The sequence below is a fragment of the Mauremys reevesii genome, linkage group 1 (genome assembly GCF_016161935.1).
Source record: "Mauremys reevesii isolate NIE-2019 linkage group 1, ASM1616193v1, whole genome shotgun sequence".
NCBI classification, from domain to species: domain Eukaryota; kingdom Metazoa; phylum Chordata; order Testudines; family Geoemydidae; genus Mauremys; species Mauremys reevesii.
Genome location: NC_052623.1, coordinates 36,873,912 through 36,898,326, shown reverse-complemented (window position 1 = coordinate 36,898,326; position 24,415 = coordinate 36,873,912). Strand labels below are relative to the sequence as shown.

Sequence of the window (24,415 nt, the reverse complement as noted above, 5' to 3'; positions counted from 1 at the left end):
TCATCTAATTTCAAGTCTAAACTTCCTGATGGCCAGTTTATATCCATTTGCTCTTGTGTCCACATTCGTACTGATCTTAAATAATCCCTCCTCCCCCGGTATTTATCCCTCTGATATATTTATAAAGAGCAATCATATCCCCACTCAACCTTCTTTTGGTTAGGCTAACAAGCCAAGCTTTTTGAGTCTCCTTTCATAAGACAGGTTTTCCATTCCTCAAATCATCCTAGTAGCCTTTCTCTGTACCTCAATCAAATAAGTGTGAAGCTTTAAGTAAATTGCATAATGGTTTCAATAGACAAGATCACTAATGATAGGTAAGGCTGCGAGTCTGTCACAGAGGTCATGGATTCCGTGACATCTGCATCGACCGGCGTGGCTGGTTCAGGGGCTGCCTGAGCAGCTCAGGCAGCCCCTGGGCCAGCCGCTCCGGCTGCTGATGGGGCAGTCTTGGGCCACCGAGCCCCCGTCCCCAGTAGCAGCAGGAGTTTGGGTATGGGAGGGGAATCAGGGATGGGGGTTGGGGCAAGGGAGGAGGTGAGGGGGCTCAGGGCAGCGCTTACCTCAGGGGGCTCCCCGGAAGCAGCGACATGTCCCTCCCTCAGCTCCTAGCTCTGCCCGCTGCCTTTGCCCACAGTCATTGCCCCTGCAGCTCCCATTGGCTGCGGTTTCCAGCCAACGGGAGCTACAGAGCCGGCGCTTGGGGTGGAGGCAGCACAAAGAGTTGTCTGGCTGCACTGCCGCATAGAAGCAGAGGGAGGGACTTGTCGCCGCTTCCAGGGAGCCATGAGGAGCCAGGCAGGGAGACTGCCAGCTCCGCCCACACCTCCCCCAACACCAGCGGGGTTCCCGGGCCACTCCCCCCCAAGCACCCATGGCGCCCCCCGGACTGCCCCCCACTGAGCACTCATGGCACCCCCTGGACTGCCCCCACCCCAAGATTTAGTCAGGGGTATATAGCACAAGTCATGGACAGGTCATGGGCTGTGAATTTTTGTTTACTGCCCATGACCTGTCCATGACTTTTACTAAAAATACCAGTGACTAAATCGTAGCATTAGTGATACGGTACATGGTTGAGTTGACTCATAGTAAAATAAAAAGACTTTTTTCAGATTTGATCAGCACTGCATTTTGGTCATATGCTTAGCAACTTCTGACAAAGGCACAACTTTACCATCAGAATTAGACATGTGGAATTCTCTTAAACTACAGAAGAAAATCCAGTTTAAAAAAACAGTACATCACTGAATTAATAATCCCTTGGATCTAAAACCTATATAGAGATTTTATCTGCAAGTAGTTAATAAAGATATATTTTACCTCTTTTTTGTCCTCTTATAAAATACACACTTATGTTTACTAGCATACGTTTACACAGATTTTGCTATGAAGAACAAAAGGATTTATGGAATTTAGATTGTTTTACTTTATCAAATAGAATACTTCAGAAATAATGCACCATAACTTGACCTAAATGTTACTATATTTTAAAAATAGAACATATTTAAAATTTCTCTCCACTAGGTTGGTTGCTACTTTTCTATGCAATGGTCCTTGGAATCATACACTTATTGGAATCTTTGTCCCAACAAAGATTGCTAGCCAACATTTGATTCAAGAACTTTAGTGTCATGTTTGGTATTGCATACTTTCCCATGCAACTTTCTACGTCATCACACTGTGAGTGTAACCCTTATCTGAGGAAGAACTAGTTTCATGTTATGAGAAAGCTTTCAATTAATGTGCAGAACTGGAAACAATATTGTTTACAGATGGAAAAAGGGATTTCATGCCATGTGTTAATGTCAGCAGTGTCAGGGTTTCTCTCTTTCTTTAAAGCATCTATTTTCAGGGTCCTCCATAAACTCATGAGACTGGTAAAGTAACACAGAACTTTTCACCATTAAGAGACAATCTGAAAGTCATGCCTGTTCAAAGGCCAATGTAAAAGTCAGTAAGAGTTCTCAGTTTAGTTCTTCATCATCGAGAACTATGCATATCCCCAAATGACCATCCCAACTGACACCTTTGTTGGTAGTCTCATCACAGAGGAAAGGACTAACTGGGCATGGCAACTAAGTACCCCCAGGAGGTGATCCTTACAAGCCAGACTGGAGGTACATTGTTGCATGAGTATGGAGAAGTTTGTATGGTCACTGATCATACTGAACCTTTTTGATGGGAAACTAGAGACTTCAGTCTCCAGGGCTTTTACTCCAAACACTGAATTTACTTTAAATAATTTTTCTCAGAAGTCTATCAAAGCATTCCAAATTAAGACTTGAAAAAATAATGTAGGCTTTTCTGACAAAGAACTGAGATTGTTTTCCCCCACTCCCAGTCCAAACAGTGCCCATTCAACACTACTCACCTCTTAATTTACTCAAAACACATGTCCATGCATAAAATCATGACCAAAATCATGGAACTAACAGGACATTTGTTTAAGTTCTTTATTCAATCATTTCTCCTCTTCCTTGTGTTTTGTTTGAAAGCTTCCTGCAGCTCCCATTGGCCTGGAACGGTGAACCGCGGCCAGTGGGAGCCGCAATCAGCCGAACCTGTGGATGTGGTAGGTAAACAAACCATCCTGGCCCATCAGGGGCTTTCCCTGAACAAGCAGTGGCGCTAGTTTGAGAACCACTGATCTAGTCCAATCCCCTGCTCAAAGAAGGACCAACATCAACTAAATCATCCCAAGCCGGGCCTTAAAAACCTCTAAGGATGGAGATTCCATCACCTCCCTAGGTGGAAAAAAAATCCCCTCCCAGACAAATTATAAAGATGTGCATACCTATAAGTTCAATACTGGAAGAACCTTGTCTGTAAGGCAATGGTTCTCAACCACAGGTACATGTACCCTTGGGGTACGCAGAGGTCTTTCAGGGGGTACCTCAAGTCATCTAAATATTTGCCTAATTTTATAACAGGCTACATAAAAAGCACTAGCAAAGTCAGTACAAACTAAAATTTCTTACAGACAATGACTTGTTTATACTGCTCTGTATACTATAACAGAAATGTAAGTACAATATTTAGATCCATTTTTTTTAGTTTATAATTATATAGTAAAAATGAGAAAGTAAGGCATTTTTTCAGTAATAGTGTTCTGTGACACGTTTGTATTTTTATGGCTGATTTTGTAAGCAAGTAGTTTTTAAATGGGGTGAAGCTTGGGGGTTCACAAGACAAATCAGACTCCTGAAAGGGGTTTAGTAGTCTGAAAAGGTTGAGTGCCACTAGGAACTACTTTCAGTAATAAACTCCACTTGGGATTTCAGTACCTCAGCGTATCCACAGATACTGCAGATGGGCAGTTTGGTAGAATGCTGGAGCCTTTGGTGCTCCCATTCCTAATGGCAAGACACATTAAAGTTTCAAGTCAAGAAACTTGACTTTTGTTACCCTACAAATGCACTGATTTAGAGCTACTATCATCCGCTACCCATTGGAGCGGAGTCATTTTATATTCATATTGCCCAAAGCAAAACTGCTAAGATGACAGAGTCTATGTTCTCAGATTTCCAAATCCCTACAGAGTCTGTTTCACAAAGAGAATAAAAAATTGAACAAACAAAAACATGCAGTGAGAAGGGAAGTCTATGGTAATATAGCTAAGTACTCAGATAGCATGGTTTTCTTTTTAAATGTGAAGAAAAGACTTAGGGTATGGCTACCCTGGCGATTTGCAGCGCTGGAAAGCCTCCACCAGCACTGCAATTAGTAAGTGGCCACACCTGCAGGGCACTTCCAGCGCTGCAACTCCCTGGCTGCAGCGCTGGCCGTACACCTCACTCAGCATGGGGAATAAGGATTCCAGCGCTGGTGCTGCAGCGCTGGTCATCAAGTGTGGCCACACACCAGCGCTGTGATTGGCCTCCAGGGTATAAGGATGTATCCCAGAATGCCTGTACAGCCACTCTGCTCATCAGGTCAGACTCTACTGCCCTGGCCTCAGGTGACCCGCCCTTTAAATGCCCCGGGAATTTTAAAAATCCCCTTCCTGTTTGCTCAGCCAGGTGTGGAGTGCAATCAGTGCATCTTTACAGGTGACCATGCCTCCACGTGGCAAACGAGCCCCAGCATGGAGCAATGGCGAGCTGACGGACCTCATCAGTGTTTGGGGGGAGGAATCTGTGCAGGCACAGCTGCGCTTTAGTCGTAAGAATTATGATACCTTTGCCCAGGTATCAAGAGCCATGCTGGAAAGGGGCCATGAGCGGGACGCGCTGCAGTGCAGGGTAAAAGTAAAGGAGCTGCGGAGTGCCTATTGCAAAGCACGCGAGGGGAACCGCCGATCCGGCGCTGCCCCCACGACCTGCCGGTTTTACAAGGAGCTGGATGCGATTTATGGGGGTGACCCCTCTGTAAATCCAAGGACCACGATGGACAGTTCAGAGCCGGTAGAGGAGGGGTGGGGGAGGCAGACAGTGAGGCTACTGTGGTGGGGGAAGACACCCCGGAGTCCCAGGAGGCATGCAGTCAGGAGCTCTTCTCAAGCCAGGAGGAAGCTAGCCAGTCGCAGCCCCTGGGACTTGGTGCAGAAGAATCACAGGAGCAGGTCCCAGGTAAGCAGCTTTTATTGCAATGCAAAGGTTTTGGGAGAGGAGGGGGGGTGGTATGGCTGCATGCTTGCATGCCTAGATATGGAATATCTCACTGATGTCTTTCACGTCGCGGTAATCTGCCTCTGTAATCTCTTCAAAAGTTTCTGCAAGAGCATAGGCAATTTGCGTGACCAAGTTTAAAGGGAGATCCAGTGTAGTCCCTGTCCCAGTCAGGCTAACGCGTCCGCGCCACTGTTCCAGGAGGGGTGGGGGGACCATGGCTGCACACAGGCAAGCTGCATAGGGGCCAGGGCGGAATCCGCATTGTTGTAGGAGACCCTCCCTTGCTTCCCAGGTAACCCGCAGCAGGGAGATATCTTCAAGTATTAACTCCTGTGGGAAATGGAGGGAGTGTTTCAGTGCAGGTCTCCCAACTGCTGCTTGCTTCCTGCCTTTACCAAAGCCCAAAAAAAGTAGTGCACCCATGAAGCAAAAAGCACCTGAGGGACATGGAGGGAGTGTTTCCCAGCATGACTCCCATGTTTTATTGACTTCTACTTCTATTATGTGATACCCTCACTTACCATTTCTGGGAGGCTGTGAATTCTCTAGCTGTGTTTGAAATGTCTGAGGAATGCTACAGTGTGAGACTTGAAACTAACTTCAGATTATACACAATGCAGGCTCTCTTAAAATGTATCATTTGCTGTATTTTTATAGTGTCCTTGACTAGTCCTGGTCCGGTCTTATCAGTGACTGAAAGAAAGCTTCAAAACCTGAGAAGGAAGCCTAACAAAAGCAAGGAAGATTTGGTGAAGGCAGTTATGAACCAGTGTGCAACAGAGAATAAAACTGCGCAGGAATGGAGAGAAAAGATGCAGCACTGGAAGGAAACAGAAAGCAGGAGAAAGGCGTTGATGCTGAAGAAAACCACGAGGCAGCTTATAAACCTCATGATGCGCCAAACAGACTGTATGCAGTCACTGGTAGCAATGCAGGCAGAGCACTACTGTGCCAAACCCCCACCCTCCCAAACCTCTTTCCCCTATGCACCAATGTCAGCTCCAAGTCCCATTCCCCAGCATCCAGGTTCTTACCTACACCATCACCAGCTGCCCCCGACACCTGTACGGTCACCTATGAGCCCAGAGAACTACGAACCTTACCCTCTGCACTCAACCCCCATCACCATGCAACAGTACAATCCTGAGGTGCACAGCACTCCTGGCAGTACATATGCAAACCTATGAATGTACAGTTCAACAACCAACCCCCCTGCCCGTTTACTTCCTGTTTTTTAAATAAATGATTTCTTTGATTATGAAACAGTTTTTATTATTGCATAAAGTGAAAGATAACAAACCCCAAAGAAAACACAGGTAACAAACAGCAAGGAAAACACAAGCACTTAAAAGCACTGTAACCAGTGCACGTCACTCCTGGTCAAGGCAAAAAACATTACTGTTGGCTTTCAGCCTCAAATTCTTCCCTCAAGGCATCCCTAATCCTTGTTGCCCTGTGGTGGGCGTCTCTAGTAGCCCTGCTGTCTGGCTGTGCAAATTCAGCCTCCAGGACTTGCACCTCGTTGGTCCATGCCTGGCTGAATGTTTCACCCTTCCCTTCACAAATATTATGGAGGGTACAGCATGCGGATATAACCGCAGGGGTGCTGCTTTCCCCCAAGTCTAGCTTCCCATAAAGCGCCCGCCAGCGCCCCTTTAAACGGCCGAAAGCACACTCCACAGTCATTCGGCATCGGCTCAGCCTGTAGTTGAAACAGTCCTGGCTCCTGTCCAGCTTCCCTGTATAGGGTTTCATGAGCCAAGGCATTAATGGGTAAGCGGGGTCCCCAAGGATCACAATGGGCATTTCAACGTCCCCTACTGTGATCTTTCGGTCTGGGAAAAATGTCCCTTCCTGCATCTTCCTGAACAGGCCACTGTTCCGAAAGATGCGTGCATCATGCACTTTTCCAGGCCAGCCTGTGTAAATGTCAATGAAACACCCACGGTGATCCACAAGCGCCTGGAGAACCATAGAGAAATACCCCTTGCGATTAATGTACTCGTAGGCTAGGTGGGGTGGTGCCAGAATAGGAATATGCGTCCCATCTATTGCCCCTCCACAGTTAGGGAAACCCATTTCTGCAAAGCCATCCACAATGTCCTGCACGTTCCCCACAGTCACGGTTCTCCTTAGCAGGATGCGATTAATGGCCCTGCAAACTTGCATCAACACGATTCCAACGGTCGACTTTCCCACTCCAAACTGGTTCCCGACCGACCGGTAGCTGTCTGGAGTTGCCAGCTTCCAGATTGCAATAGCCACCCGCTTTTCCACCGTCAGGGCAGCTCTCAATCTTGTGTCCTTGCGCCGCAGGGTGGGGGCGAGCTCAGCACACAGTCCCATGAAAGTGGCTTTTCTCATACGAAAGTTCTGCAGCCACTGCTCATCATCCCAGACTTCCATGACAATGTGATCCCACCACTCACTGCTTGTTTCACGAGCCCAAAAGCGGCGTTCCACGGTGCTGAGCATTTCCGTTACCGCCACAAGCAATTTCATGTCACCCGCATTAGGCAAATCCATATCATCGTCGGACTCCTCACTGTCACTTTGGAGCTGAAGGAATAGCTCAACTGCCAAACGTGATGTGCTGGTGACAGTCATCAGCAAAGTCCTCAGCAGCTCAGGCTCCATTTCACACAGAAAGCGTGCTGCACTCACAATGGCAAGAAACGTGGACGGCGAAACTGTGACTGCTGGGAAGTGAAGCGATGCACCACGGGGCGTTGGAACAGGAAGCGGAATGACCCACACACTTCCTTCCCCTTCCCACAATACTCAGCGCCAAAACGGCTCCAAAACGGGACGAGGTGCTCTGTGGGATAGCTGCCCACAATGCACCTCTGAGTACAGCACTGCAAATGCTGCAAATGTGGCCACACTGCAGCGCTGGTAGCTGTCAGTGTGGCCACACTGCAGCGCTGGCCCTGCACAGCTGGATGACCAGCGCTGCAAACTACCAGCGCTGCAACTCGCCAGTGTAGCCATACCCTTACAGTGTAGGTGGAGAATAGCAGCTCAGTGACTTAACACCCTTCAAGTAATGCCTGAGCAGAACAGAACTACTTATTACTCTTTTATTTCAAATGCTGCCATGTCTCTAAAGATCTTGAAGGAACTGAGGGGAAATACCATTGTAAGAATCAGGGTTTCATTTGTCCTAACCTGCAAAAAACCAAAAAACCAGCATACATAACATGATCGATTAGTAAGATATTATTACAGAAACATGGCACTGTCAAACTCTGAACTTCTAATTTACAATAATGCATCTCTCAGGCTTTGGGGGTTTGGGACTGCCATGTGCCACCAGGCAATTGTAACAATATCTCCACGGGCTTTTCAGTCTAGAGTAATCCTTGAGTGAATCCTGGGGTGAATTTTAAAGAAGCTGTGAACTAAAAATGTAATAGGGTAGTGTAACTGTTCAAAGTGTGCAATGCAGCAACCTTCCACTCTAGGCCAGATCTCCTCATTTCCCTTCTGTTAGCTGGATCAGGGGAACCATTCTTTTCTAGGAAAGCGGCACAGCTAAATTACACACAACATGTCCCTCCCACTACCTCCTACCCTTCCCACACTCTGGGCTGTATCTCATACTTCCTAGGTTTCTCTTACCTTCTCCCCCTTGAGATGACTGGTTGTGCTGCCCTGTTTTGTTTCCTGGTTCCTGCTTCTCGAATTCGGCAACAGGCTGTTGCTTCACTACTGTTATCTGCTGATTGTAGCAGTTTGTTTGTTCCTTGGCCTAGCTCAGTACATAGGTGGCCGTGCTCTGCCCCATTTTAGTATACTATTACTTATCTTACCCTTTTGCATTCATAATTTCACAGAACACCGCAAAAGAACTCATTTCTTGTAACCATTTTATTCACTGTGTATGGCCTACCAGAGAGCCTTGTTTCACATAACGTAGCTCCTTTTGTATCAAGAGAGTTAGAAGGATGCGTATTGGTACAGTACATTACAAATCTGCTGTGTACTATCACCAAAAAAATGGGATAGTGGAGAGACTGCATGAAAGTCTGAAGGAGAGTGTACCTTGCATACTGGAGGAACGTCAAGATACATCCTTCCCTATTGCATTAAGTCATGCTTTATATGACATTTGGGGTACACCTCATGAAAATATTGGAGAAACCCCTTTCTACTACTTCTTCAGCTGAGCTATAAGGGAGAAGTTGTCTATGAAGATGAAAAAGGTTCATCCCATCCTTTTGCTGATCTGGAAGCCAACTAATGTGGCTAGGAAATATGTGGGTTTCAACAAATATATCCATGCAAGGCTCCATGCATTCTATCCTGGATAAGCAGGGTATGTTAGGAAAGGGTCTGGAAGCATTTTTTATACTTGTGGCATGATCTTTTGGGTGGTGGGGTATGGAATGTGGCATGTGCGTTCACCGCAGGGAGAATGCCTTGTTAACCAGTGAGATTTACTGCCTACTGAAAGGGAAACAAATAATAAAGAGGACATAGTGTCTGCATATGATGATGTCATGTGGCCAACTGAGCTGAATCAGAGATATAACCTATGGCCCTGGAATCACCTGGTGCTTCCAGCTAGGTACTGCTGAACTTTTGCAGAGAAGGGAAGGAAATTCTGATGACTATTGTGTATTGCCTTCCTGCTCCTGTTCTGTTTCCTGGTTCTTGATCATTGAACTCTGTGTTCCTGTTCCTTTTGGGATGCAGGGGAAAACAGCTATGTATATCTGCATAGCGCAGGGTGTGTGCAGCTACTCAGGTCCTGCTGCTACGTATCTGCTTATTGACTGTTGTTATGCTTTGTTCAGAGTGTTGCTGTCCTAACTACTTTATGGTTAGTACATGTTTTGATTGACAAGCTACCTGCATGTCTTGCTTCATTTTCTTGTGGTGTGGGAATTGCTGTCCTGGAGTGAAGCAGAACGTAACACTCCTCTACCAGTTTTTCTCTCTGTCTCTCCCTTCATCTGCTCAGCTGCATTCTTTGCCCTGCCTATCTGCCACCACTAACTCCCCTATGCTGCGTGAGTGTTACTAACAGCAGAACGAATATTCAGAAATCTCCTCTTCAATTCATCTTTAGAGAGATCAAGATTCCACTCATTTCCACACTGCTCCTACCTCCCTCATACCAAAACAGAGCAGAGTAAAGCATATGCAATAAAGGAACCAGAGAAAGGAAGGGAGAGGATTGTGTGTGAATGGGAACCTGATCTTCAGTTTCTATGATGGTTGGACATTCTCCCTTCTCCAATGATATCTCCGTTAATTCACTATGTAGGCGACTGTAACCAAACGTTGTAAGTTAAAATGGCAGTTCCTCAACTTCACTTTATTTTGTGTTTTCAGTTCAGCAATGATCAAGGTGGAACTAACTGGAATAAATTCTTCAGATTATTCATTCCCTGTATTTGCTGAAAAATATATACAAATTATTATTATGATTATTTTGCTATTTAGTCTGGTTCAGGTGAGGGCTGTTATGATCCTGTTATAGCGCTGGATGGATAATGCTGAATGTTTCTGAACATGGAAATATTTTGCAAAGTTTGTCCAATTCAAATGCTAACTGATCCCCCCTCACACATGCAGCACTTCTCAAATGTGTGATTTCCTTGAAATGTCATTAATAAAATCGGAACTGTTACTTATTTGGTGCAACTCATTATTTCAGTGATTTTACCCTAGCAAGACTGTTCCGACAAGTAGTTACTTGCAGATCCTGGGCCATACACAATGCTGCCCCTAAAAGAATTTACTCTAACAAAAACAGATCAAGGTTGAAGCTGGGGACTGGTGCAGCTTTGTTAATTACCTATTTTTAATTTTTTTATTTTTTTTCGGTTGGTGGTAGATGTAGAATGAAGAATGGCTGGAATGGGGGAGTTAGCGAGAATAAGAGAAGGCAGAAAGAGGAAAAGAGGGTGACTCAGAGCTCTTCATCTATCTAGGCACAATTAGCACATTATTTTTGTTTCCCCGATGTCTCTTTATAACATATATTTAAACATCTTCTTGCAGACACAAAGAAGCAGAATTGGTCTACTACAAAATAGCTGGTGCAATTTGTTTGCTGCTATTACACAGCATTAGTGACTGACCATGAACATTCACTTCAGTTATTACTGCAGAACAAGGTAATTACATGAGCAAATGCTAATCTAGGTGCATAGGTTGTCATATGCATACATAGTTTGTGTTATGCAAGCAAAGACGCATGTTTTGCACGCACAAAACAGATACATTTCCATGTTTGGAAGACACTGGTAAACTTATTGCTGAAAAAGTAAACCTATGTGTTTAAATGATCCCAGGTTAGATTGTGTGAACTAGGGCCAAAGGGAGTTTGTCTGTCCTGAATAGAGTTGGTGAAGTCAGCTCTGCCCTGCAACACCTGCCAACAATATCAAGCCTGGAAACAGATGGGGAGAATAAAAATGCAGGAGAGAACAAGAGGCATGGGGGAGATTGACTGAGCAACTCCGAGCTAGAAAAGTAGTACAGGATTGGATTTTAGATTGCCTTTTGTTTGTTTGTTAAAGCAAAACCACAGGCGAGGTGTGAACTGTTTCAGAGTAGGTGGGAAAGTCCCCCGCCCCCCACAGAACATCAGTGTGCTAGTTTTGGTTTCTTTCTACAAGTATAGGATGTCCATTTGAAGGCACTGAGCATAGAGAAGAGAGTTGCTGAAGTCACAGCAAACCACATATCATATCAGCTACCTATAAAAACCATATATAAGATATACACACTTTATAGGGATTCTCCTTATCTCTTGCTATCATAACAGGAATGTTTAAGATGTCAGAGACAATCCAGCTTTTAAAATACTTTTGACCCGGCTGCACAGGATCATAACGGCCCTCACCTGAACCGATGAAATTTAAAGTCTAGAAAGGGGGATAAAGTAGCCTTTTAAAAATACATAGGTTAAACTTTAGACATGGACTAAGTTATGTGAGTGAAAAATAATATTCAACTGTCTCACACAGAAGGAGGGAATTATACCAGAGAGAGAACAAATAATCTGTTTGGTTTATTTATTTCTCTGTCAATAAAGACATTATCCAAAAGATGAGATCCCTGGAGTGAATAATATTTGTTATTATGAAGCATCCGGCATCCACAGATAGAATTTTTTATTCTTAAAAGTCAGTGTCTTTTATGGATGGCAAACCAGCTGATTGCCGTGGGCAGGAGGCAGAGGGTGAAGGGGGGAGCCTCACTCCTCCCCCCTCCCTCATGCCCCCTGATCATCGCAAGTCAGCTGGTTGCCCTGGGCAGGGAAGGGAGGGGGGAGGAGTGAGGATGTGGCATGCAGAGTAAAGGGGGAAGGAAGAGGGAAGAAGAGGTGGGTTAAGGGTGAGGACTTGGGGGAAGGGGTGGCGTGGGCGGTCCGAGGGTTGAGCCCCCACCCCTGGTGCTTGCAGAGTAGGGGAAACTGCCACTACTGCTGCGCAATGTGTAACTGGCACAATAATATTATACATTCCCTATTTACAATATGGTTTATTAAGAAAATTGCTAAGGCGATTCTATTTGTGGATTCCATGTTCCCCATTAAAGAGTCAGGACTTACATGCAATTACTACACAGAGACACAACTCCTCAGACACAACTATTTCAAATTTGATGACAATATATATCTCCAGATCAGTGGCACCGCTATGGGCACCCGCATGGCCCCACAATATGCCAATATTTTTATGGCTGACCTGGAACAACGCTTCCTCAGCTCCCGTCCACTCACGCCCCTTCTCTACCTACGCTACATTGATGACATCTTCATCATCTGGACCCATGGGAAAGAGACTCTGGAAAAATTCCACCACGATTTCAACAGCTTCCACCCCACCATCAACCTCAGCCTGGACCAATCTACACGGGAGGTCCACTTCCTAGACACTACGGTGCAAATAATTGATGGACACATTAACACCACCCTATACCGAAAACCTACCGACCGCTATGCCTACCTTCATGCCTCCAGCTTCCATCCCGGGCACACCACAAGATCCATTGTCTACAGCCAAGCACTGAGGTACAACCGCATCTGCTCTAACCCCACAGACAGAGACCAACACCTACAAAATCTCCACCAAGCATTCTCAAAACTACAGTAGAAATAAGGAGACATATCAACAGAGCCAGACGTGTACCCAGAAGCCTCCTACTGCAAGACAAACCCAAGAAAGAAACCAACAGGACTCCACTGGCCATCACATACAGTCCCCAGCTAAAACCCCTCCAGCGCATCATCAGGGATCTACAACCCATCCTGGAGAATGATCCCACACTTTCACAGGTCTTGGGTGGCAGGCCAGTCCTCGCCCACAGACAACCTGCCAACCTGAAGCATATTCTCACCAGTAACTGCACACCGCACCATAGTAACTCTAGCTCAGGAACCAACCCATGCAACAAACCTCGATGCCAACTCTGCCCACATATCTACACCAGTAACACCATCACAGGACCTAACCAGATCAGCCACACCATCACCGGTTCATTCACCTGCACGTCCACCAATGTAATATATGCCATCATATGCCAGCAATGCCCCTCTGCTATGTACATCGGCCAAACTGGACAGTCTCTAAGGAAAAGGATAAATGGACACAAATCAGATATTAGGAATGGCAATATACAAAACCTGTAGGAGAACACTTCAACCTCCTGGCCACACAATAGCAGATATTCAGGTGGCCATCCTGCAGCACAAAAACTTCAGGACCAGACTTCAAAGAGAAACTGCTGAGCTTCAGTTCATCTGCAAATTTGACACCATCAGCTCAGGATTAAACAAAGACTGTGAATGGCTTGCCAATTACAGAACCAGTTTCTCCTCCCTTGGTTTTCACACCTCAACTGCTAGAACAGGGCCTCATCTTCCCTGATTGAACTAACCTCGTTATCTCTAGCTTGCTTCTTGCTTGCATATATAAACCTGCCCCTGGAAATTTCCACCACTTGCATCTGAAGAAGTGGGTATTCACCCACGAAAGCTCATGCTGCAGAACGTCTGTTAGTCTATAAGGTGCCACAGGATTCTTTGTTACTTTTACAGATCCAGACTAACACGGCTACCCCTCTGATACCAGAGATATATTAGTTACTGTACTTCAGTATTTTACTGTGCCTTCAGACTGGATAAAGCTTACCTCAGAAATGTATCTACTGACATGTAGTAATTGTTGGCAAATTCTGAATTCAAAATGATGATCACTTTAGGTACCAGAAAAGATATGCCACATGCCTCAACTACTCATGGTCCTTAAGTACATATTTCCTGCTTTTTGCTGGTTTGCAGGACAGCTATTTTGATCTTTCTGTGTTATTTCTGTGCATAAATTCCCTTGTTACTAGAGTTGTTTTGGTAAAATTATTGGGTCCCATGAAAAGTCTGAAATAAGCAGAGATCCTTTAGGTTAAGTTTCTTGTTTGGCCTGAACAAATTCAACACATCCCTAACTTGAAGAAAAAAACAGCCCAACAAACAAGATGACAAGGAAATGTATTAGAAATGAGGGATTAACACATTATTCAGATTAGAGAGTCTAATATTTTGGACCCCTGAATAGTAATATCTGATTAGAAAACTACCGCATATACTCGTTCATAAGCCAATTTTTTTCAGTAAAAAAGGGAAGCACCAGAGAAGGGAGTCGGTTTATGAACGGGTATAGAGAGGGAGAGGTGGGACACAGCCCCTGCCCGCAACAGATGGGGCAAGGAGAGGCAGCACAGCCAGCACAGCCAGAAGGGAAGAGGCGGGGCCAGAGTCTCTCCGCTTCTGGCCACGCTGCTCTCTCCCCAGCCTCCGAAGCAGCTGCAGCTCCGGGGCTGGCAGGCTGCAGCCGTGCTGCTCGGCCCTGCCCCCCAGAGCAGGCTGTGGCCGCGCCGCCTGGGCACCGGAGCACGCTGCGGCCGTGCCGCCCAGCCCAGCCCAGCCCTCTGGAACATGCTGCGGCCGCGCCGCCTGGCCCAGCCCAGAACATGCTGTGGCTGCGCTGCCCAGCCTGCCGAAGCAGCTCCACCCAGGCCAGAGACATCCTCCTGTGGCCCTCCCCAGATAAGGTGGGAAGGGATGGGCTGGGGAGAGTGTGGGGGTCCCGGGCTAGGGTGGGGTCATGTGGGGGGTGGTCACAGGGGTTACTCCCCTGGCTCCCAGCTTCTCCCCCCCAAAAAATTTCCCCACCAGTTGCTGTCGCGGCCCGTCAGGGTAAGCAGCTGGTGCACCGGGACACTTTGTTTACTTATGTTTACCTCCGTGCCTGCGGACGCTCGCGGTAAACAAACCATCTCGGCCCGCCAGCAGCTTATCCTGATGCCCAGGAGCCAAAGTTTGCCAACCCCCGAATTATAGGGGCTTATGAACGGGTTATAAATTTTTTCCATTTTTACTTATCCATCTTGGTGGGGGGGTCATCTTATAAATGAATCGGCTTATGATCGAGTATATATGGTAATATAATCCCATTCCCCAATAAACTCCTTTTTGTTGGTCTTGTAAATAATGGTGAATAGAACTACTTCCCATCCTCAACCTTATGAATTCAGTGTTTGACTCATCCAGCCAAATTAACCTGAAAATTACTCAGCTGGGAGCTGGTGGCCACATACTGCTGAACAGAAATGTAGTGGGGTGGTAGTGCCAGAAATGGAGCTGGAATCAGGAATGTCTGCCCTAAGCATGCTAAGTTCCTCACCTCTGTCACTTAGTAATTTATTTATTTTTATAGGAAAGCAACAAGTTAAAAGATGGCACAGCTGAACTTTCCCCCCTCTCCTTCCCTCAGTATGTCAAAGCTGTTGGAGCTTTACATTCTACTTGTTATTCTAAAGCTCATATCAAAAGGTGCCTTTTTAAAGCCAAAATGTTTACAACAAAGTGCTTCTGTTCTCCTGTGTAACCCTCTTGTGTCTGTGCAGCCTTTGTTCAGCAGCAGACCACAATTATGTGCTTTCTAGCATCATAAAATTGGATCAATACCCAGTTTATAGGGAAGCTGCATTTACCATAGGTCTAGAATCATAGATTAGAATATCAACGTTGCAAGGGACCTCAGGAGATCATCTAGTCCAACCCCCTGCTCAAAGCAGGACCAATCCCCAACTAAATCATTCCAGCCAGGGCTTTGTCAAGCCTGACCTTAAAAACTTCTAAGAAAGGAGATTCCACTATCTCCCTAGGTAACCCATTCCAGTGCTTCACCACCCTCCTAGTGAAAAAGTTTTTCCTAATATCCAATCTAAACCTTCCCCACTGCAACTTGAGACCATTGCTCCTTGTTCTGTCATCTGGTGCCACAGAGAACAGTGTAGATCCATCCTCCTTCATTCTTCTCTTCTCCAGACTAAATAATCCCAGTTCCCTCAGTCTCTCCTCATAAGTCATGTGCTCCAGCCCCCTAATCATTTTTGTTGCCCTCTGCTGGACTCTTTCCACTTTTTCCACATCCTTCTTGTAGTGTGAGGCCCAAAACTGGACACAGTACTCCAGATGAGGCCTCACCAATGCTAAATGGAGGGGAATGATCATGTCCCTCGATCTGCTGGCAATGCCCCTACTTATACAGCCCAAAATGCCGTTAGCCTTCTTGGCAACAAGGGCACACTGTTGACTTATATCCAGCTTCTTGTCCACTGTAACCCCTAGGTCCTTCTCTGCAGAACTGCTGCCTAGCCACTTGGTCTATTAGGATTCACTCAAATAATTAAATACAATAGATGAAAAATATTTTCAAGGTGAATTTAGCAAGCTGTCGCAGATGATGATGATGATATTAAGGGGATATTTTATTAATATGCACCAACAGAACAAGACTAAAACAATTTACAAGAAATTGAACAAAAATAGAAAGCAAAGGATTTCTAACTTCAGAAATCCTCTTAACCTCTCTAACTTTGAGGAAAGACAAAAATGACATATTCCTGTGTCACCATCATGGTACTATGATTATGGGTCAGTTGTAAGCCAGCAATAAAATATTCTGGATTCCAGGCTGGACCTTTGCACTGGGACACTTTTAGATGAAGAAACAATTTTGTTTAATTAAAAACAGAAACAAGAATCAAAAGGTTGGTTAAGGCATTTCTGAAAATAAAATGTATATACTAAGAGAAAGAGTGTCTCATTTCTGCTTATTCTTTATCTCTCATTCACCCCTCTTCTGTTCTGACCATTCTCCCATGCTCTTACCCACATGGCCTCTTTCCCTTTCACCCTTCTCCCATCACCATTACCATCCTTAGATTCCTTCTTTCTTCTCTCCACTTACCAGGGAACCCCATGTACCTTCCCTCCTCCCAGCCCCTGAGATTCACACTTCCCTCTCCAGTATTCACCCCCTTGCTCCTCCTTCTGAAAGAGTTCCCCACCTTCAAGGTGCCTCCTCTCCACGAATAACCAGGGGAGCTGCTGTTATTGAATGGTGGGGAGAGTGGCTGGAGCCCTCTTCTTCTCTCCCTCCATGAAGTCTGTTCTCCCCAGCAGAGGGAAGATGCTGGTGTTGAAGAGTCTATTCTTCCTTTGTGCCAGCTGCCAGGTGAGCTGTCGCCTCCACTGCGCTACTCTATTGCTTCTACTGCCCACAATGTTAGGTCAGCATAGGAACAGGGTCAAGAGGCAGCAGCCATTTGGCCATCAAGGGGAACTCACAGAAGTCCAATTTCTGTCCCCTCAACCTCATATCGAGCACAAATTGAGGCAAGACAAAAAGCTTAAAAAGCCCTACAGTGACCTGGCTTTGGGGACAAGTCATGGCCAGCTTAAAACACCTGGCAATTGCTTACAGCCTTATAATTAAAATAACTTGACATGTACTTTTGTTACATGTCAGCTCAGATTCACACTGATACTTAAAGGGTTTCAAAACTGGTGACCTTGTGGACACACAAGGCCCAATGTTGACTCTGCTCAGATACCAGCTTACCATGACACGTTGACTCTGCCCATTTCTCTAATGATAAGGAATCTTTCTGTTTACCGCCATTAAAAACCAATTTGCGTTTGCACTGGATATCCTAAAACTAAACTAAGTTAGCTTCCTTTACGGAATCATAGTGGATTTCCAGCTGCTATAGGGTGACTCGCCAAGAAACTTTAATAACTTCTGCATAATGTAACTGTAAAAGCTATATTTTCATTTTGTTTTATGAGTGTTACATTGTTGGGCAATACAAATGTGACAGTTACAAACTACACTGTAACTTCTGTGGCTAGACTAAGTGAGCTGCGGTGAAATATAGCTAGGGTAAATTAATCCCAGCAGTGAACATGAATTTGTTTTCCAAGTTAAAAGGAATACTTATAGCTAAGAATGAATTAAAGTAAAAACAACAACAGAAATTCCCTTGGGATAGAAGAAATAACAATTTTCTGAAACATGAAATTTTAAAAAGGGAAATAACACTGTTCTTTTAACTCTTAAAAAAATCTAAGTTTTCTTCTTTTCTCTTTGATCTGATTTAGTCTGTAGTAAAAGTCAATGAACATTTGAACAAATATTGCTAAATACTGTACTTGATAGATAAAAAGAAACATGAGAGTTTGGCCTTAGCGCACACAACACATCACACAATGATCTCACCAATGTTACCAGCTGGGGACCAGCAAACCACATTTACCAAATAAGGTAAGTTGCTTCATTCCTGAAATTTTTTCCCAGTTAGCTCACTCCGCTTTTCCTATGATTTATACAATAATTACAGAGGTCATTTTTTCAACTCAGATGGAGTAAATCATCAGGCTACCTAATGCAAGGCTGGATTTCTGTAGTCTCTAGAGAGTTCTCCATTTTATTTAAACTGAATGTGCACAGAAAAGGAAGAATTGAAATATGTGCAATAAAAACAGAAGAGCAAGTAATATAAATAATCAAGAAGGGCAGTAAGGGACGTAGATTGTGTACTGTTGGTTTGGTTACAAACACTAATATTTTATTTCCAAGATCTGTGGGGACAGTTTTTGTGTCTTACAAAGGATTATTCTTTATTATTGGAGGTTCCAATAATATATATTATATATGAAAACCACTTGATATATGAAAACCACTTGAACTTTACTCACTGGGTTTATGGTGACACTGAATATAAAATACAGATGTACAGCTTTATACTGTATATTGGGTATAGTTTATCCTCAATAATCTTTCTAATTTGTGCAATTCCATTACCACAATTCTGTCAGAAATCCTCTTCCTAACCCTTATTTTTAACTTTGTGGGCCTATATCTGCTTTAGGTATACATGCAGCTCCCACTGAAGTAAATCCAGTAATTAAAAAGAAAGAAAAAAGAAGACACCCTAAATACTCAAAACCCTTCCTCACATCCTTTCCTTCCCCAGTGAATTCTGACAAAAGCTGATAGCTCATACTGATATGTATAAATACCTCCCATTATATAGATGCTAATAATGCTCACATTTGAGCAAGGTGCTACTTCTACAAGGTTCATATTATAAACTTAACAGGAGTAAAACAATTCAAATTAAAAAGGTCTGATAAAGAAAGAAAATGATACAATGTTTAGAACATGTTTTTAAAAGAATATAGGAGCACAAACCAGGTAACTCTGGTCAAAAAGACCGATTGACCATTTTCACACCCAGCTACTTGAATTGTGCTTGCAGTTGTGGGAATTGTGCATGAAAACTAGGAGCACAATTTAACCTACCTTTGCACGCCTAATTTCTTAAAAAAAAAATCAGACAAAAATTACCTCTAAATATATTGCTTTTTTCTATTCCATTCTATATAGATTCTTATACACACGTCACCATAGTATCGGAGCAACTTGCAGGAGTGCATTAGCAATGGGACTAACATCTCTTATTTGTGATTTGTTTTCTCTCCCATCTTCTCTTCAGGGGAGAACTGTACGTGCAGTTTATTGTGTTCTTTGGTAGGGCTGTTTTATTTTGTTAGGGTTTGGATTTTTTTTTAAATGTACATGCTGCTGTGAGTTTATGTTAAAAAAAAGCAAGTTCAAAGAAGTGCACCTTTCCTGTTGCAGGACAAGGTGGTGAGGTTTGCATCTTTGGCACCTTTACCACTATCCAGAGAGTTTGAGGGCCCAGTGAAGATGTCAAGTATAAATGAAATCACTGTGTACAAACATCCTTCGAGTGCTGTGAAACTTTCATTACAAAAGTCCAAACTGGGTTTCCAGTTTGTTACATATGCAGAGATCACTCCACATTCAGCCAAAAAGTTCACTAAAGTTTGCAAATCTTCTGTGCAAACCCGTATTAACTAAAGAGTTTTGTAAGTTTCACACCCCTAAGCGATGTAAATTATGCTGAAGTAATTTGTAGTGGCAACATAGCCTCAGTTTTCCATACCTTTATTACTAACCCATTCCTATTGTACTTTATAGATTTACCATTCTTGTTAGAGGGTCTCCTTTCTTTTTTTGAAGAACATTAAATGTAATTAAGTATCACCTCTTTGTGCTGCTCTCATTCATCTCAATGCCCTTTGCAACTATTTCATTTGACAGGTCCACCTCATATCAGACCCAGTCATACCGTAGACTATGTGGGTGGTCTGAACCACCCAGCATTGAAGCTGACAGTTGAACTCAGGCAAAGCAGAAGAAGAAAAGACAAATATAATTATTTTGGATTTTTCTAAAACAACCAACTAGTAGAGCTCCTGTCTGGTGGCTGAGTCTAAGAGGTGTCAACCCAGGAACCTAATGGTCCAAAAGAAAGGTAACAAGGTCTAATGCAGGGGTCGGCAACCTACAGCACGCGTGCCACCTTTGGCACGCGAGCCGATTTTGCCTGGCACGTGGCTGCTAGCCGGGGTCCCGGCTGCCAGCCCCGCTCAGCACGCTGCCGGCTGAGTGAACGGAACCCCTGGCCGGCAGGAGGCTGAGCGGTGGCTGGGACCCCAGACTGGTGGCAGGGTTAGGGTGCGGGTGCCTCCCTTGGGGAGCTCCTGCAGTGGATGCATGTGGGCGGTGGTCCCCGTGCGCCCCCTGGCTCCCCCCTCACCGCGCTCAGGTTCTGCAGCTCCCAGGAATGCGAGCCGCCGGAGCACGGGGCCCTGAGATTACTGCCAGAGGGGCAGCGGCGGGTCACACTCTTGGGAACTGCAGGGCCTGAGCGTGGTGAGGGGAGAGCCGGGGGGCGCACGGGGACCACCACCCGCATGCATCCGCTGCAGGAGCCCCCCCGGGGGGCACTGGGTCGCAGCCCAGTCAGGCACTCCCCCCAGCTTCCTCCCTCACCGCTGCCCCTCCCGCAGCTCCCCCTCTCCCATTGCCTCCATGTGGAGTATTGCCTCCACATGGAGCCAGCATCTGACCGGCATGGGCATGGTAAGGGGAGTCCCAGGGCGCAGTCAGGGAGCAGGGGGAGGGTGTGATGTGTCAGGAGTTCTTGGAGTCCTGTCAGAGGGCGGGGAGTGGTTGGATGGGGCATGGGAGTCCCCGGGGGTCTGTCTGGGGGCAGGGATGTGGATAAGAGTTGGGGCAATCAGGGGACAGGTAGGGGGTAGGCTCCTAGGGGGGCAGTTAGGGTGGGGGGGTGTCAGGAGGGGGCAATCAGGGGACAAGGAGCAGGGGAGTGTTGGGGGTTCTGACTGGGGCAATCAGGGTGGGAAGTGGGAGGGAGTGGATGGGGGTGGGGCTAAGGCAGGGGTCTCCCCTCTTTTTTGATTGTTGAAATATGGTAACCCTAGGTGAGGGGAGAACTGGGGGGGGGCGCATGGGGGCTGGCACCTGCATACAGCCTGCAGGAGCCCCCAAGGGGGCGCCGAGCCGCAGCCTGGGCGGGAGGGGTGGGAGGGCGCAGCTGCTCCCCACTAGCGGCACCACTGCCTTTGCAGGACTACCGCCCCCCTGCACCGCACCGGCTCCTCCATGGCTGGGGCTCGCTGCTGCCGCAAGCGGGACGCTCTGGCTCTCCGGTGCCTCCGGAAGGCAGCTTCTCCCTGCCGAGCTGCTGCAGCAGCCCAAGCCCGACAAAGGCAGTGAGTGGACTCGGGGCGGGGGCCACCTGGGTGGGGTGGGGAGGGGAGGGCTTGCGGGGGGGGGCTGTGCACCCTCCAGGGGAGTTCAGGGCGCGGGGAGGGGGGACCTGGTCTGGGGAGCAGCCCCTGGGCATGGCTGGCCCCTGGGCAGGCTGGCCCCTGAGGTCTATAAAGGCTCGTTGGGATTTTCCCCTCAATGAACAAATGTGCAAGGGGGGAGGGGGAGTCGCAAGGTGGAAGTTTTGCCTGGGGTGCAAAATATCCTTGCACCAGCCCTCCCTAGGAGGTGCGTGCACCCCAGGTTAAGAACCACCACACTAAACTGATAAGATCTGCATTTTAATTTAATTTTAAATGAAGCTTCTTAAGCATTTTAAAAGACTTGTTTACTTTACATACAACAATAGTTTATAGACTTATAGAGAGAGACTTTCTAAAAACGTTAAAAGGTATTACCGGCATGCAACACCTTAAATTAGAGTGAATAAATGAAGACTCGGCACAGCACTTCTGAAAGGTTGCTGACCCCTGGTCTAATGGATTAGGCACAAGACTGAGTTGGAAGATCTGGGTTCCAGTCTTAGCTCAGCCACTAAGTTGTTGTGTGGCTTGGGCAATTCTCTTGACCTCTGCATGTCCCTTTTCCCCCAGTTATGAAATGGGGACAAATGCCTATCCAGCAGGAACGCTGTAAGAATTAATTAATGATTGTAAAGTGCTCTGCCCAGGTAGAGCCCTGTACAAAGTGTCTGGTGTTACTGTTTATGGCAACAGCAAACGGGAGTGAGCAATCCCCAAAGGCGGAAGTATTAACTGTCTACAGAGTCACTGATTGCATATATCTAAAGGGGACAGTGAGTGCTGCACATTGCTCTACAATGACCTCCGCACACTGACTAAGAAGCCATGTTAATGACCTCTAGATAGAGTCTTGATTAGCTTCTCCAGACACTGTCAGCAACACAGTGAGTCTCTATAGAACAGGCAATCACGTCCCTGAAACTATGTTATTACAAAATAAAATAGCAACACAAAGAATCAAACAACTGTCAATGCATGTAGGAATGAAAACTGTTAAAAAAATAGAAAGCATTTTCAGATGGCATTACACTCTATCATCTGCAGCATAGTTAAAAAATTTCCATGTTCTGTATCTACATAGCAGGACATAGGTGTGGTGAGGAAAGCATGCAGCTGTACACAAAAAAAATATCAAACATGAGGGAAGGAAACATCTTCTTTGTCCACAGAAGTCTGACCACAAGTCCACAGCAGGAATTTGATCTAAACATGTGCTGAGTTCCTGTACAGAGGGTTCTCCATCTCTCTGCAACACTCACAGGAGTAGTACAGAAAACACTCAAATATTATCATTACATTCTCCATTTCTCCTCTTACCATATATATTTTCTCCTCCTGTGACTCTGCTCTGATGCAGAAAGAGTGCAAGCCTATTATCTATTTTATAGGCCCACCACGTTATGCTCTTCATACAAGAACTAAACAAAACTAGAATGGTTTCTTCAAACCAAAGCAATATTAAAAATTGAAAGACTTCCCAGATAATCTGTCTGCAAAGTTTTAAATCAAGGGTACAATATTTCAGAAGCAGTACATGTACTCAGGGAGCACTGTCTGGTACCAGAATACGCACCTTATTAACTATTGTACCCTTTAAGACTCTCCAAGGCAACTAATCAGCAGAGTTCTGTGCACCTTAAGAATTCTGCATTGAGCAGGAAATAGGGCTTTCTAGGTTGAGAGACTACACCTAGGAAACTCCTTTTCTGAATGCACCTCCAGGTTCCCTGGGCTCAATATTGAGCCTTGCTACAGCTCTTTGTGCTGCTCTGCCAACTATATAGATGTCTTAAACCACCGACTAGAGATTCTCCATATAGAAGAAATATCTGGACACTGAAACCCAGAGGGGGGCAAAGGCCGAAAGAGACATGGCCAAAGCACACTGAGCTCTGAGAATCGGCAGTGCCCCTTTGGAACCACTACATCCACAGCGCAGTATAGAATAGCGCCAAGGTGGTTCTAAACTATACCAAGGATTGAACAAGACTTTGGCTGCTCTTAGAATGAAGGAGCCACAATCAGCGGCTTTGTCATTCGCCTCCTCTGCTGCGCCCAGAGGGGAGATAGGCCTCTTTGTAAGGAATTGGAGGTGAGTCAGTTCATCTGACTGTTTCTCCTCCCATTTTAAAACCACTCTTTTTTGGTTTCTCCTTTCCTCCATCAGTTTTGTTTATCTATTATTTAAGTTTTTGTAGTGTTCCAGATGCACAAAATTATTATTACTGATGTTTCTTATGGCAGTGCTTAAGGGACAACCAAGAATGGGGCCCCATTGTGCTAGGCCTTGTGAAAACACCGTAGTAAACGGTCCCTACCCCCAAAGAGCTTGCTATCTAACTTGACATTATAGACACAAGGTGGGGGAGGGATGTAACACACAAGCAGAAAACATCACGTTATTTCCATACTTGTGAGGGGAAAGAGGTGATATTGGATTTACTTAGGAGGGATTAAGAAAAATAGAAAGAAAGGGGAGGGAAGTAGGGTGAGGGGCCAGGACAGGGGAGAAGGGGGTAAAAGTGGCAGGTGGGGAATGAAGCTGAGGTGAAGAGACTGGAGGGGGAGGGAGAGGACTGAAGCAAACAGCCAATGAGTATAGGGCAGACAAAACTGTAAAAAGTTCTCTCAGAGTTCCTGCCTTCGCTGCTTCTTCAGCTGCTAGGATAGGAACATTGGAGATGTTCACAATGCACATTAGAATGACTCTGGGCTAGTAAAAACTGAGTATCTACCATATTTCTCAGTT

General features: G+C 45.6%; 1 protein-coding gene across 6 annotated transcripts in view; it reads right to left on the bottom strand.

Annotated features, from left to right (window-relative positions):
• ARHGAP42 (Rho GTPase activating protein 42) overlaps positions 1-24,415 on the bottom strand; it is a 258,286-nt gene that overhangs the window by 87,089 nt on the left and 146,782 nt on the right. The window lies entirely within an intron of this gene.